Raw genomic sequence first — 15,003 nt, 5'->3', positions numbered from 1 at the left:
CTTGCACTTGGGCAAAACCACAGGTTTTGGCGGAAATAGATAAAAATAAGCACTTATTTTTATTTGGCTTAAATAGTTCCTTTCTTCTGCATCCTATTCTTATTTTCACTTTATAGATGGCCTACTTTGGAGCAAAAAAATTATTATATCTTGGAATAATTTATTAAACAATCCAATAACAAACTTAGCACTACTAAAGAATAATAAAGGTAAGACCATATATATTGAAATTTTTAAGTGTAACATTTTTGGGAAACCTTGACTTTTTTAGCTATATGGAATATTATTATTATCATTATTATTTCCATTTTACATAGGAAGAAACTGAGGCACAGAGAAGTTTCAGGTTAGCCAGGATAATAACATCTATTTTCCAGGATTTTGTGGGTATTAACAGGAATTAACATGTGTTTATTTATATCCTGATTTACACAACAGATGTGTCTTAAGAATATGTGTATAAAATAAATTTTTGGATTCAATTTTTATTTTAAATGTGATAAATGAAAAGATTTTTGCTAAGATGTATAATTACTCTCCAAATTCTCTTTGGGATAAGTATGAATTTTTATATGCAATTCCATCTTATGTGAGCACTGTTTTCTAACATCAGCAAAGATGAGGTATGGTCACACTTAGCGTTGGGACCACTGGGCTCAATGCTATGTATATGGTGTTGTATACAACTATCATTCTTTCTGACTTTGCACTGGTCATTCATTGTTTATCAATAGGCCTCAATTATGTCTTTGATTTCTTCTTCCAGGACGTTAAGAAGAATCAGGTAGCTATTATCAAAATTCAGTTTTGTTTTCTGTGGAAACCTCTTTCCCTAACAGATTATATTAATAAAAAACAAATAAAGTGCTTGTCAAATTCAGCCATTACCTTTATGTTGATCATTTAAAAAAACATAATAAAAAAGAATTAATCTCCAAAAAAATAATGATAAGAAGAACAATAGCCTACATTTTTTACATTCTTAGTATGCAATAGACTTGTGCTGCATGATTTATGTGGGTTATCCTACTTAACGTTTACCCACAAAGAGAGGGACATTCTATCTCTTACACTCGATAAATGCTTTATGCTTTCACTCATTCATCCTACAAAAAATTTTTCTAATTGGATATTTGTTGTTATTTGACCAGCTATATATATACCCCCAATTTTCTTTTGCTTTTTCCCTTTGGTACTTTTGTTAATCATTTGTTTATAGTTTTAAATGTTTTCTTTTCTCTTCTTGGCTTTTCCCTAATTCTGTGAATCCTCCTAAATCTAGTTCAGATTCTACCCTTTCCATAAATCCCTTACAGACCACCCCAACCTAAAAAGATCTCTCCCTTTGCAAAATCTACACAGCATTCATTTGACATTATTCATAAAGCTATTTTATATTTTGAAATCTTGTTTAAATATTTTGCTTAATTTTTACAAGTTTGTTTTCATCTCCAAGTGAATTATAGCTTTTAACACTTTGTATCCCTATAGTAGTAGTTTCTTAAATAAGTAGTAGATTTTTGTATAGCCAGAAAACTCAACTCCCAATAGAAAGGATATACCATATTACAGAATGGAAAACAGTCTGAATTCTGTAACCTAAGACGTACAATGTGTAATTGAAGGCTTGCTCACCAAGGAAATAGAAAACCTTATCACAAAAGCCAGAACAGGTTTTGGGACAGTGAAAATATAACATTTTTCTGTTATTAAGCTTCTTACTAAAATTAAGTCCAGACAGCAATAACATACTCTCAAGAATTTTATCTTGAGCTAGTCTCTACAACTGATTAGACCAGAAAGGGAGAAGATGGCTCAAAAGATTCTAAAAAGACTACTAAAAAGAAGTTCTTAGACAAAGATTTTGTTCCAGAGTGTTAGTTCATACTAAATGAAGAAAAAAAATGCTGGAAGTTCTAAAATGCTGAAAGAAACCAAGACCTCAGAGTCTTTGAAAAATAGCGAATAGTAGTTCACTTTTGACTTGGAATTGTTCTGTTAGAACCGGTTTCCCTCAGCCCCAGGAACAGAGAGGCAGAGTCACCGAGGCTGCAAACGGCAAAGGAGTTTATTGGCTAGCTCGAGCTAGGGTCCAAGTCCCAGAGCACCAACGCAGTGGCCTCTCCACGAACCAGGACCCCGCCCTGGGGTAAAAATTAAGCTTTTATACTTTTCAGTAGGTTACATACACTGGGCACACCATCCCCGCTGCCTCCCTCAGTTCATTTGTTCCTTCAAGACTGGCTGACCGTGTCGGCTCCTGATTGGTCAGTTCCATGGTCGCGTTAACTCCAGATTGGTCGGCTCCAAGTCTGGGGATCCTCTGGTGGTCATTGGTGTCATTTCGGGGAAGGGGAGGGCCCACACCAGGGAGACCGAAACTTAGGCCTATTCCAGGAAGCCTAGCCTGTCATGGAGTCACCTTTGCTCTTACAGTTCATTCATTCATTCATTCTTTTAATCCTTCTTGTATCATACAGAAATGTTAAATTGAAGATGTAGAAGGTACAGCCCCTACTCTCTACATACTTTCATTATAGTATTGGAGATAAGACATATAAATAAACAGTTACTATGCTGTGGAATGTATCATACAGTGTTATATGAATATTCTTGATCATGTTACTTAGCCTCCTGGGGTTTAGTTTCCTCATCTATAAAATGAGAGCATTGGCTTTCATAGAGAATCTTTAAGTGGGTTTCTACCTGTAAAATCACATAAGTAGTACATTCACAAGGCTTTAAAAAATTTAGAGGAGAAAAGAATTCCTCACAGTGGAGCGATCAAAGGAGGCTTCTTAGTGGAAATGATATTTGAGTAGGACCTTTGTTAGGTTGTTTTGATAGGCATAGATTATAATCACGATAATGATATGAACCATTTATCGAATGTTTGCTGTGCAGAGGGCAGTATACAGGTGCTTTAAATACAGTTTCCTGTGGGGAAGAGGGTGGAACAGAGTTATCTGTCAATACTCTGAAATTATTTGCAAAATTCGGTGTATATGTAAGTTTGTACATTTTTATAGGGAAAGGTTCCATGGCTTACCTCAGATGTTTAAAGTGGTCTATGGCCCCGAAACAGGAACCACGGTGTGGAGAATAAGAGAGGGGATTACTGTATTTTGGGAAATCCTCATGTATACATATGTGTTTGGTGGGGGGTGGTAGGTGGAAAGGAGGAACAGTTGAGAACAAAGAAGTTGTGAAAAGCTGAGAATTTAAAGCTTTTGGGAGGGGAAAGTTTGAAGTAGGAGGAAACAATTAAGGTGGGGTTGCTAACAGATTGTACCCAGGAGTCTGAATGTCTGGATTTGAATCTTGGACTGCCACCTCCTACCTGTGTGACCTCAGGCAAGTTGTTGAACCCTTCTGAGAGGAAGGCCTTTGCTATCTGGATTAGTTGTTATATGTTTATTTAAAATCTCTTTGTTTTTAAAATTAAGAACTTACTATATGTTAAATGTCTTCATTCATTTATTCTTTGATGTAATATAAATTTATTGAGACCATATAACTAGTCACTCGGAGAATTTTGGTGAATGAGGTAGAAGTGGCCCATTCTCTTGTCCTCACAGCAACCTTAAGTGACTGCTCTATTGAGACAGAGTTTAGAGATGTACCTCCCAGTTATAAGAATCTGTAATTTTGTTAAATTTAATATATTTATTAGAGCAGGCATTCATGGGAAAAGTCTTGTGCTTTGTGTATGTATGTGCAAGTGTGGGCCACAGGAGGAAACTTTTTCTGAGCAATATTACAAAGAATGCTATAGATAAAGATTCAAAAATTGTTTTGTAGAAATTGACAAACTGATTCTAAAATTCATATGGAGATGCAAAGAACCTAGAAGAACCAAAACAACTTTGAAAAATAACAACAAAGTTGGAGAATTAACACTACCTGACTTCAAGAACTTACTAGAAAACTGCGATAATTAATAGTGTGACATTGACATAAAGAAAGACAAATAGATCAGTGGAACAGAATAGAGTTCAAAAATGGACCTACACATACATAGACAATTGATTTTTGACACAGGTACAGAGGCAATTCAGTGGAAAAATGGTAGTCTTTTTAACAAAAGTTACTGGAAAAAATTGGAGATTTACATGTAAAAAATGAACTTTGATCCACACCTTCCACCATATACAAAAATTAAGTTGGCTCTGTTTATAGCTGATAGCAACTTCTAGGAATTTGTCATGAAGACATTTCGGGACGTTACCAAATACACTAAAGATCTTCTTTATATATTTAGATGGAATAGTGTTGGTGGCAACTCATGCATAAAAATGCATACTCAGGGTGCAGTGGCTCATGCCTGGAATCCCAACGATTCAGGAGGCTGAGGTGGGAGGATTGCTTGAGGCCAGAAGTTTGAGACCCTCTCTCTAAAAAAGTTTTTAAAAAATTAGCTCGGCATGGTGGTGTGTACCTGTAGTCTCTGCTACTCAGGAGGCTGAGGAGGGTTGATCGCTTGAGCCCAAGAGTTCCAGGCTGCAGTGAACTATGATCGTGCCACTGCACTCCAGCCAGGATGACTGAGGGAGACTGTGTCTCTCAAAATTTTTTTAAAAATGCATACTCACAGAAAAGGTTTTTCTTTGTCAAGCAGCTGAGATATTATAATGTATCCAGCAATGCATATTGTAGCTCCAATACTTTCTTTGAAAAATGTTTTCAGTTACATCTTTATATACTTGAAGTTCTGATATTATTACTACTTAAATGCCATTTATAAATTTCATTCCTTGTGTCTAAGGTTCTGTGAGGAAATAATATTTTCATTTCACAAATCTTAAATTTTCTATTGTATTTTCTGTGTTGAAATCTAATTACTTGAATTTTCATGTCAAATTATTATCATTTTGCTTTTAATTACTCTGTAGAATTTTGCTTGTCAGATTACTTTATTTGTTGTGTTATTAAAACAAGGAATGACATGGAATAATTTGCTATTTCTGAATTTGTACATTCAATTATTCTTAAATAACATTGTAATACCTCCTCATTTAGAAACCTCTTTTTGGTATTTTCAGTTTCTAAATTTAGCTGGTTATCAAAAGGAAGCAAAAAAGAGCCTTGAATAGCCAAAATTGATATTGCAAAGTCTTTGATCTAAATTTCATACATTACAATGTCCTGGCTTTATTCTGGGCTTTTCCAGTATTGTTTTAGACTCAGACTATGTAAGCTGGGTTACTGGATTTCTCAGTCTAGAGTAAAATATAAAACTACAAGTTAGAATGGGAACATGGCGTGAAAAACAGATGAATTGCCAGCAGCAAGAAGTGACATCTATAAACCTGACAGGAAGGGAAAAGGCACAAGGAAAAAATAAAAACAAAAACCACAAAATAGCACATAAAACAATTTTTAAATAAACAAAGTAATATATAGAAAAATCATTGAAATAACAAAAAATGTTTAAATTATGTATAGAACACTATTTAAGGATATAGGAAACTGTATAATACATACCCAATTTCTATCAATTCCAGTAGTAATTTGTACTTACGTTGCCCTTCTAACAGCTTTTGTCAATGTCATACACTCTCTCCTTATTGAAATTTACTCTATTTTTTTTTGTTTCATTTTTTATGAGGCGAAATACTCCTGCTTTTTCTCCTACCTCATTGGCCACTCTTTCTGTCTCCTTTGCCAATTTAAGGTTGCACCTACCCAAGGCTTCTTCCTGGTGTGATTTCATATTCTCCCTTTGACAATCTCTTCCACACCATGGCTTCAGTCACAATGTCAACATCGTAACTCTCACATTTATAGCTCCTGGGCTACACTCCAGACCATATTTCTAACTGACTGCTTGAAACTCTACTTAAATATTTCACAGATATCTCAAGCTTAATATGTCAAAAGACATATTTATAATCATTTTCTTCTCCCCATCCACAGACTTCAAGCCTCTTCCAATGCTTGTCTGTTGATTGATTCATTCACTTATTTATTTATTCATCAATTCAACAAGTATATAGAGAGTGCCTAATAGATACAATTCACCGGCACTGGGGATACCACAGGGGCAAGATGGATAATGTTTCTGTTCTCACGGATTTTACATTTTAGTGAATGAATACAGGCAATAAAAAACAAACGAGGAAAACTTCAGGTAGTGACTATGTGTACTGAAGAAAACAAATTGGACAATGTGTAGTAATAGAATGTGACTAAGAGCTGCTCCTTTGCCTGGTCAGGGAAGCCTCTCTAAAGAGATGATATTTTGGATGATAGTAAATGACAGGAAGGAGCCACAAAAGCAGAGATCTGAGGGAAGAACATTCCAGAAGAGGAGCAGCTTACAGAGAGGCCCTGAGGTAGGCAGGGGCTTGGTGTGCTTGAGTAGCAGGAAGGAGGCCATTGCAGGGAGGGGGGACAGGGATAGGGACGGCATGAGAGAGGCAGATGAGTGGCAGACTGTCTCAGACTTTGTAGGCCAGGATGAGGAATCTGGATTTTTCTAAATGCACTGGAAAGCCAATAAAAAGTTTTAAACAGAGGCGACACATGATCTGATGTATGTTTTCAAAAGATCTTTCCTGCTGCAGGGTGAAGAATGGATTCGGTGGAGCAGGAGTGGAATCAGGAAGAAGAGTTAGGCTGCTCTTACCGTAGTCCAGGAAGGAGGTGCAGGCTTAGGAGTGGCATGGCCACAGTGGAGGCAGGGAGAAGGGATTTGGAAGAGAGCTGAGGAAAAGAAGAAGGGATGCAAAGATGGCTCTGGTTTGGTGTGAGAACCTGATTCAATGGCGGTATCAATAATTTAGATGAGGAAGACTAGGGGGAAGGGCAGGGGGTAGGTATGGATAACGGAAAGGGCGGGTAGTAGGGAATTAAGAGTTTAGTTTTGGGCAGGCTAATTTTGAGATATCTATTAGGCATTTAAATGAAAATGTCAATTAAGCATTAGAATTAGATATGGACAAATCTGGAATTGCAGGGAGAGATGAGAGCTTGAGTCATGAATTTGGGGGATATATGTAAAATTTTTTTAAGGCCATGAGATTAAATGAGATCACTGAGAAAGAGGATGGAGATGACAATGCAGGGAAGAAGGTGTAAAAGGAAGTCTAGGTGCACTGCGATATTTAGCTGTGTAGAAGAGAAGGGAAGGAACAGTGAACAAAGGTCACGGAGCAAGAGGAATCAGTGAAGAAGGAGAAAAATCAGAAAAGCTGGAATAATGGGAGTCGGTGGAAGAGAATGTTTCACAGAAGAGGACAATCATGTCAGATGATGCTGTGACTTAGAATAATTATCCATTTTGCAATTTTGGGCCAAGTGCTTGGTGTGCTTCTTACTTGTTTTCAGTATTTGGAATATATTTTATCTCTTGATTATGTTTTGCATGGTAACTATGAATATGAAATAGAGTTGATTTTTGTTATACTCTTCAGGCTTCTTTGGAAAAAAATGTAGAACTAAATTGAGCTATGTAGGTATTACAGCTGCCAGATTCTCTGATTGTTATTTGGGATGCATATGGTAGAATATTCCATACAAGTCCCTCATCTCTGGGGAGTTCTGTAGAATGCTGGCCTTGCTCTCAGACACTAGCACTACTCATCTAGAGTCACTTAACCCTCACAGGTTGTTTTAACCTCATCCAGCATCCAGGCTTTAGGGCCAGCCAGCCCTTAGGAAAGAAAATTGTAAAAGCCATCATTGAGTAGCAAATATCAAGGTGGCATTGATATATTGATCTCTCTTAACTCTGACTACTATTCACTGGCTTTGACTTTGTATCTTGTGAGAACAGTGCTACCTTCCATTCCATGCCTGAATCCACATCTTGGTTTTCTGCCTGGTACCATCTGGCTCATTTGAGTCTGGAGTTCTGTTTTGATGTCCTTCTCTGAGAGAAGTACTCTGGAGAGTACCAGAGCCCTGATCCTAAACTCTAGTCTCCGTGTCTGGTCTCTGATACCTGCACAGCACCAGCCTTTTATCTGCTATGAAATCTTGGTCCTCCTTACTCTTGCCCCACTCCATTGTTCTTAACCCTCCTACTGAGACCTCTGCCTTTCAGCCACTGCTGCACTCCCTGACGTTAATTGTTTGCTTCCTTAGGTTTCCTTTTTTTCCTGATTGCTAGACTTGTTTACCTTAGCAACACAATTGAGTTCTGCTTTATATCTGGGTCCTATATAATTCATATTTATAAATGAATTTATAATTCATTTAAGGCACAATTCTATGATTTGCCTTCAATTTGGAATGACTTTAAGCCTTGATGAAAGCATTTTTTGGTTATTATTTTTAATTGATACATAATAAGTATACATATTCATGGGGTACAGTATGATATTTCAGTACATGTATACTATGTGTAATGAGCAAAGCTCTGCAATTAGCGTATCCATCACCTCAAACATTTGTCATTTCTCAGTGTTGGGAATATTCAAAATTCTTTCTTCTAGCTATTTGAAAATGTATAATAAATTATTGTTAATTATAGTCACCCTACAGTGTTATAGAACACTGGAGTTTACTTTTCCTGTCTAGAGGTAATTTTGTATCTGTTAACCAACCTCTTCCTATACACCCTTCACTTCTCCTTTGCTGATAACCACTATTCTATCCTCTACTTCTGTGAGATGAGCTTTTTTAGCTTCCATGTATGAGTGAGAACGTGGAGTATTTACTGGAAGCATTGTTTTTTAAAACTGGCATTACTCAACTGTATGTACAAAGTAGACTGCTTTGTAGAAGGAAGAAATCTACACATGTTCTTTACTCTCAACATGATAGGCATTAGGGAAACACAGAAAAATAAAATGTAGCCTCTGCCTTGGAGGAAATACATTTTTAAATACAGTCATCCATAAATGTTCTTTATAGCCAGTGAATTCAGCTAGTTGCACTGAAAACTGTCCCTTGTTTACGTGACCCATGTACTCTATTTTCACTGGAGCCCTGTGCTCACAAAACATCGCTGTTAACAGACTTCAGAAATAAGACTCCAGCTAAAATACTGAGGACACCAGTTCTTAGAATAAAGATGGACAAGGTGACATGCTAGTGCTCCATAATTATTTCTTTCTACTAAACCTTGATTAATTGAAACATGCGCATATTTTTCCCCATGTAAGGGGCATATTGGAAATATTTAAATTCTTACGGTCATGCTGTGCTTTTCACAGATGATTGGAACGTTGCCCAGGCATAAACTATCTCATCCTTCCCCAAACAATTTGTCAGTTGTTTAACCTAGCATAATTTGTTTTTCATGACCAGTAGAAATGACAGTGCTAAAATGTTTTACAGGGAAATAAAAATAAAATAGTTATGGCTGTGATTTTTTGAATATTCTCCCCTTTTCTCCCTAATTATTCTTTGATATAAAAATGTATCTTAACCTTTGATTCAAATGTAGGATATTTTTAACACTGAGAAAGCAGGAAAAATATTTAAAACTAGTTTTATTTTGTGAAACTAAAACCATAGGAGTTTTATTAGAAACCAAAACATGAATTTCAGTAAGACAGGCTATACTGCTGCAAAATAGAATTTTGTAGATGCATCATGAGGGTTTCAATGGTTATACACACATAGCCTGCATCCTTTATATGAGCTTGTGGCTGGGAAATTTAATACACTGTCTATTCAGATTGATGCTGGGCTGAAGCCTGGAATTGTTTGAGAAAGAGACTATTTCGTATGCCCATTACCAAGCATTTACAATGAAAGGAACACTGAGAACATGTCAAGAGAGCTCATGGCCCTGGAAATTGTACCTTTCTGTGAGCAAGAATATATCTCAAAACCATAAGATGAGATTATTTGAACCTACAGACATATTATAATAGTTTCTCATGGCATAAAAGTCTCAGAAGACACACATTTACCAGCTCTTAAAAAGTCTAGCTATTGATCAGCTAGGACAGCTTGTTCTATACAATTTGGCTTAAATATTAGAATTTCCTTTATCCACAAACTCATGTGAACATTCTTTTTAGAGGTAAGTATAGTAAGTGATGCATTAGTTTTGTAATAGTTTTTCCCAAGATTTCCATCTGTTTGTGTTTTTGAATAGCGGGGAGTCAAGCTGTGATTTTTTTCAACCCTGCCCTGCTAACAAAGTTTTATTTAGGAATTGTGTAAGGATATAAGCTGATCAGTGATCCCCCTTAATGGCAATTGTGGTCAACTGTGCAAAAATATTTGTGCCACCTCTGCTGTCTACCTATTTATGGTCTGCTTGCTGCGGGGCAGGCATCCTGTAACAGGGCTGGCTTACCTGTTGCTAGTGGAACTCACCTTACTGGTGAGTATAATCTTGTAGCTATGAATTGTAGAATAGTTATGGTTGCCATGTTTTTCTAACAGGAAAGAGGGATGTGTGATCTGACAATGATCAATCTAGTTAGAGACAAGGGGACACAGACCCGTGAGTCTCTGGAGCTAGGTAGAGGAGGGGTTATAGACAGCCCCTTCCTGACAACTCAGGTCAGCTGGTTTTGCCTGAATTTTCCATCCTGTAGGATGAATTCTTTCCCAGGAGTCTCTTTGGGTCCCACTGAAAAAATTATGTTGTGGTTCCTGCCCTATCAATTTTCCTGATGTGCTGGGCAGGTCTGACCCCTAGGGATGAACATAGATTAGACCCAAGTTGGTATCCCTGCTATGGTTACTCTTAGCTTTTAGGTCATCATTTAGAATCACTGTATGGCTATGTGTGTGTGTGTGTGTGTGTGTGTGAGAGAGAGAGAGAGAGAGAGAGAGAGAGATGTATTTTGTGAAAGAAGTAATAGTAGTTATATGGTTTAACCAGTGAATATATATATACGATATAAAATGACTTCAGATAAATATGCTAAATCCCCACGGCCACTGGATGAATCTCACACACTCCCACCACCATCAGTTCTACCTATTCATCTCCTCTGTACTCATTGTTCTGCCTCCTTCCTGTTGCTATGGATGTACTGACTGGCATCTTTCTTTCCTTCTTTTTGGCCTCCCACTGCCTCTTGCCTAAGACATGGCTTCAGCATTGTCCCTTCTTGCTTCTGCATCACCTTGCCCTCAATACCGGACTGCTAGCATTAGCCTGTGAGCAGGCCATTCACTTGCCATCTTTACGAAACTCTCGCTTGACTTCACAGCCCTCTCCAGCTGCCCTCTCGCTTATTTCCTCTCCTTTACAACAAAACTCCTTAAAAGAATCATCTATAATCAGCCTCTACTTCCTCTCTTCTCCTTTAAACCTCTTCCAAACAGGCTTTCACCCCTCTCCACTGTAACAGCTCTTGTCAACCTCCCGAAGGACTCTCAAGTTGCTAAATTCTGTGCTCCATTCTTAGTCCTCATGTTCCTTGACATGTTAGCAGGATTTGATGGAGTGGAAGATCTCTTGGTTTTTCTCCTGCCTTTTCAGTCTTCATCTCCTGATTCCTGAACTTTGGAAACCCCAGGGCCCAGTGCTCTGACCTCTTCCCTATCTAGCCTTCTCACTTAGTGATCTCATCACTCATCTGACTTTAGTGAATCCCAAATATGCATCTCTAGCTTGATTGAACTGCTTCCTTCTCATGTATCTTAGCCCCAAAGGCATTCTTGAGCTAATTAGGAAAAGCTGCTCTTTTTCCTCAAGCACTTGACTGCCATCTTCAGGAAAATTTTCAAAGTAAACAGACAAACCTATGAGAAGACTGTGAATGTGAATTGTGTCTCCTCCAGCCGTGTGATCCTCAACCTTAGCAGTGGTTTTGTTTCTCCATTCCGGTGGCGTGTAATGGGTAACACAGGCTTAAAAGGTCCCAAACCAAACTCCTGATGCCCAACCCCCATCCCATCCCATCCCTGCCTCTTCCCTTCAGTCTTTTCTATTTCAAAATCCTTCTGCTTGCTGAGGTCAAACTCCTTGAAGTTATCCTTGATGCCTATCTTTCTCCTACCCAGCTTTAATCCATCAGTAGATACTGTCGGTTTTTTTATTAGAGTTCAACCCCTTCTCACTACCCGACTGTTGCCACCTTGGTCCAAGCCCCATCATCTCTAACCTGGATTGTTCTGATCTCACGCTTCCTCCTCACTCCCCATTGCCTGTCCCCAACACAGCAGCCATAGTTGTTTCAAAGCTAGGTCACATCACATTTGCCTTCTACTCAAAACCCTTCAAATGGTCTATCATCTCACTCAGAGTAAAGATTAAGGTCCTTAATATGGCCCACAGGCCCTCCAGATCCAGGTCTGTCCACAGCTCTGGCCTCTCTTCCTCCCTCTGTCCCCTGCATGCCCAGCACTCCAGCTGCATGGACTGCCCTCTTCTTAGGCTGAGCGCACGTCTACTCGGGCACTCTGCCCAACGCCCTTGCGTCCAGTATGGCTTGCTCCCTCCCTTTCTTGAGTCTTTGTTCAATGTCACTTTATCATATCAGAGAAGCCTTCTCTGTAGAATGAACAAGCAACTTTCTGCCCCCAAAGCATTTAGTATCCCCCTACTGTTTTATTTTCTCTGTGGCACTTAGCATCTGGCACGTGCACACTGTTTACTGTTTTCCTTCACCTCCTTAGAATTTAAGCTTTGTGAGTCTAGAGACTTATTTTTTCCCTTTGACTGTATCCCAGTTTCTAAAACAGTGCTTGGCAAGTAGTAGGAGCTTAATAAATATTAGTCAGATAAATAAATGACTACCGGCATCCCTGAATCTGCCTGTGAAACCCTATCCTTAAAAAGACACAAGGGTTTGAGATGGTCCTGCATGATTATAATCTCCCAATTCCAAGATAAAGGCCTTTTCAGGAGTCCAGGAGCTAATTTAAACCACATATGAAAATTTCATTGATTTTACAACCTTCTGGAAGGGCATTGGTTTTCTGCAGAGAAAGCAAGAAGGCGCCATCTAGTGGCAACAAGAGTTCACATTTGTGTTAACTTGAATTTATTGATTAATGACAATTGAAAATCTTGTCCCTGATCTAGAAGCTTATTAACTCTATGACAGTAACAGTTGCGATTGCCATAAGTCCTCAAGTGTGCATTTTACACAAAATATATTGAGCTGAAAAAATACAATTCAATTTCGTCTAAATTATTTCTGACTCATTTTTAATTATTAATTTTTGCTTGTTTTCTGGAATCTGATTTCTTTTGTTCCTCATTGTTTTTATTATTGTTTTGTCCTCTACTCATGTTTAAACTCTTACATTCACAAGGTACTGGCCTCGGCACTGAGTGGGTAATAAAATGAAGGCTGTATCTTCTGGGAATTTATATTCTAATACAAACAGCATCTGTGAGGATAAATGTGTGAAGGAACATGCCAAATGATGTGGCGATCTCTCCAGGCAAGATTTCTGAAGCCTGTTGGATCTTTCTTATTGTATATACTTCTACCATTAAGGGAAGGAACTGCCAGGAGACTCAGCCTGCTGTTTTTCAGAAAGTGGCATATCTCATTACATGGAGAAACTAAGACAGAAAAATATTCATGTCCGTGCACATTGACAGGAAAGACAGAAATTAAGTCTGTGTCTGACTGTCATTCTCACACCCTGAAAGCCAGGCCATTTCAGTTCTTTGGTAAATTAAAGCAGAAGCTCCTTGGTCAACTTTGGGAGTCTATGACCTTTCCAGTCCTGTGCAGCCGTGGTGGTGGGGAATCTTTGCTCCCAGCAGGCCTGAGCAGTGATCAGACAAGCAAGGAAAGGTGGTGAGAGAGGCCCCAGAAGGAGAGGAACGCTTGGTGCTGACACAAAGCTTAGTCCCTGGCCTTTTGACGTGCAAGACTTTGTCTGAGTGGCTCTGGAGGGCAAAAGTTGGACCAATGGACTGTGACACAAAAGCAGGTTTCATATCAATGTAAACATTTTCCAATAAGAGTTTTTTCCCAGAAAGGTCCAAGTCTCAGTTCTCCATCAGTGGATGGGTCCAAGCAGAGGCTGATGACAACCTGCCATGGATTTGTTGAAGCATTTAAGATTCTCTGAAAGACCTTTCCTCCTCCCTGCACATACTGAAATCCTCCCCAATCTTCAGGATTCAGTTCGTATCCCACTTCTTTTTTTGGGCACTGCAGCTTGAAGCCATTTATCCAATCTCTACTTTTCACATAATTTTAGTGTAGATCAGCACTGATTTCATGCTGCTTGTGTTAGCTTTTTTCCTCTGTGATACAATCATTAGCTCTTCAAGTTAATGCTAAGCTGCTTGAAGACAGGCGACCACATCTTGTAACTGTCTGCCTATTGGCCTTGCCATTTAATCTTCAAAGGTGAAAATTAAATGTTTATGGTGGGGAATGGTAGAAAGGCTACTAACAGTTGTCTCAGCTGGCATCTGGTCCAAGATGTTTACACTTAGTCTAAGTTTGGCAGAGCAATTCTTCGGCTAGCTATTAGAGAACCTAAAATATTTGTTAAGACTTGTTCCCTTGTTAAAATTATACCCAAATTTCAAATATAATAATACTGTGCTAGCTTCCCTTTTAAATTGTGTTGTTTTTCATATACCTGTTATCTCTGGATGTAGGTATAGAAATTGACAGTATTACAGTTGATAGTATGTTACTTAAATTTTAAAAAATATTAGTTTTCTGTTATTTTTGTGGTTATTTTAGAGTTTTTCCTTCTGTCTAGGTACTGATTTTTTTTTTTTGGATTACACCTAAGTATTTGATGTAATACTCTGTTATCTTTTTTTTCTTGAGAAAATGTCTTTCCACAAGTTGATGTAGTATTTTGAATAGTATGTTTTTAAGCTAACATATTCCACATGTTATTTCTTTTTAAAGAATTAAGCAAATTTTGTTTCTAATTCACCTTGCCTTCTGAGGATATGTTATATGTCTTAGCATTTCATCCTGGTGAACTGGTGATACTGAAAAGGGAAGCGCTAACAAGATTCGCAGGTATCCTAGAATGTCTTTGACAATCTGGTGCTGTTATTTGTTTTATCATTTGGACAGTCAAAATTCTCTTTAAATTATTTAATAGGTTAAGTGTTTTAAGAAATGCTTAGAGTACTTAATTGCTTATCTG

The 15,003-nt window shown here is 38.0% G+C and overlaps 1 protein-coding gene across 8 annotated transcripts in view; it reads left to right on the top strand.

Moving 5' to 3' along the window:
• The window catches only part of DNM3 (dynamin 3), a 534,534-nt gene that overhangs the window by 116,754 nt on the left and 402,777 nt on the right, over nucleotides 1-15,003 (top strand). The window lies entirely within an intron of this gene.

The sequence above is a fragment of the Lemur catta genome, chromosome 3 (assembly GCF_020740605.2).
Source record: "Lemur catta isolate mLemCat1 chromosome 3, mLemCat1.pri, whole genome shotgun sequence".
Taxonomy (NCBI): Eukaryota; Metazoa; Chordata; class Mammalia; order Primates; family Lemuridae; genus Lemur; species Lemur catta.
Note: the sequence above shows the minus strand (reverse complement) of the source record. Positions and strands in the feature narration are given on the sequence as shown.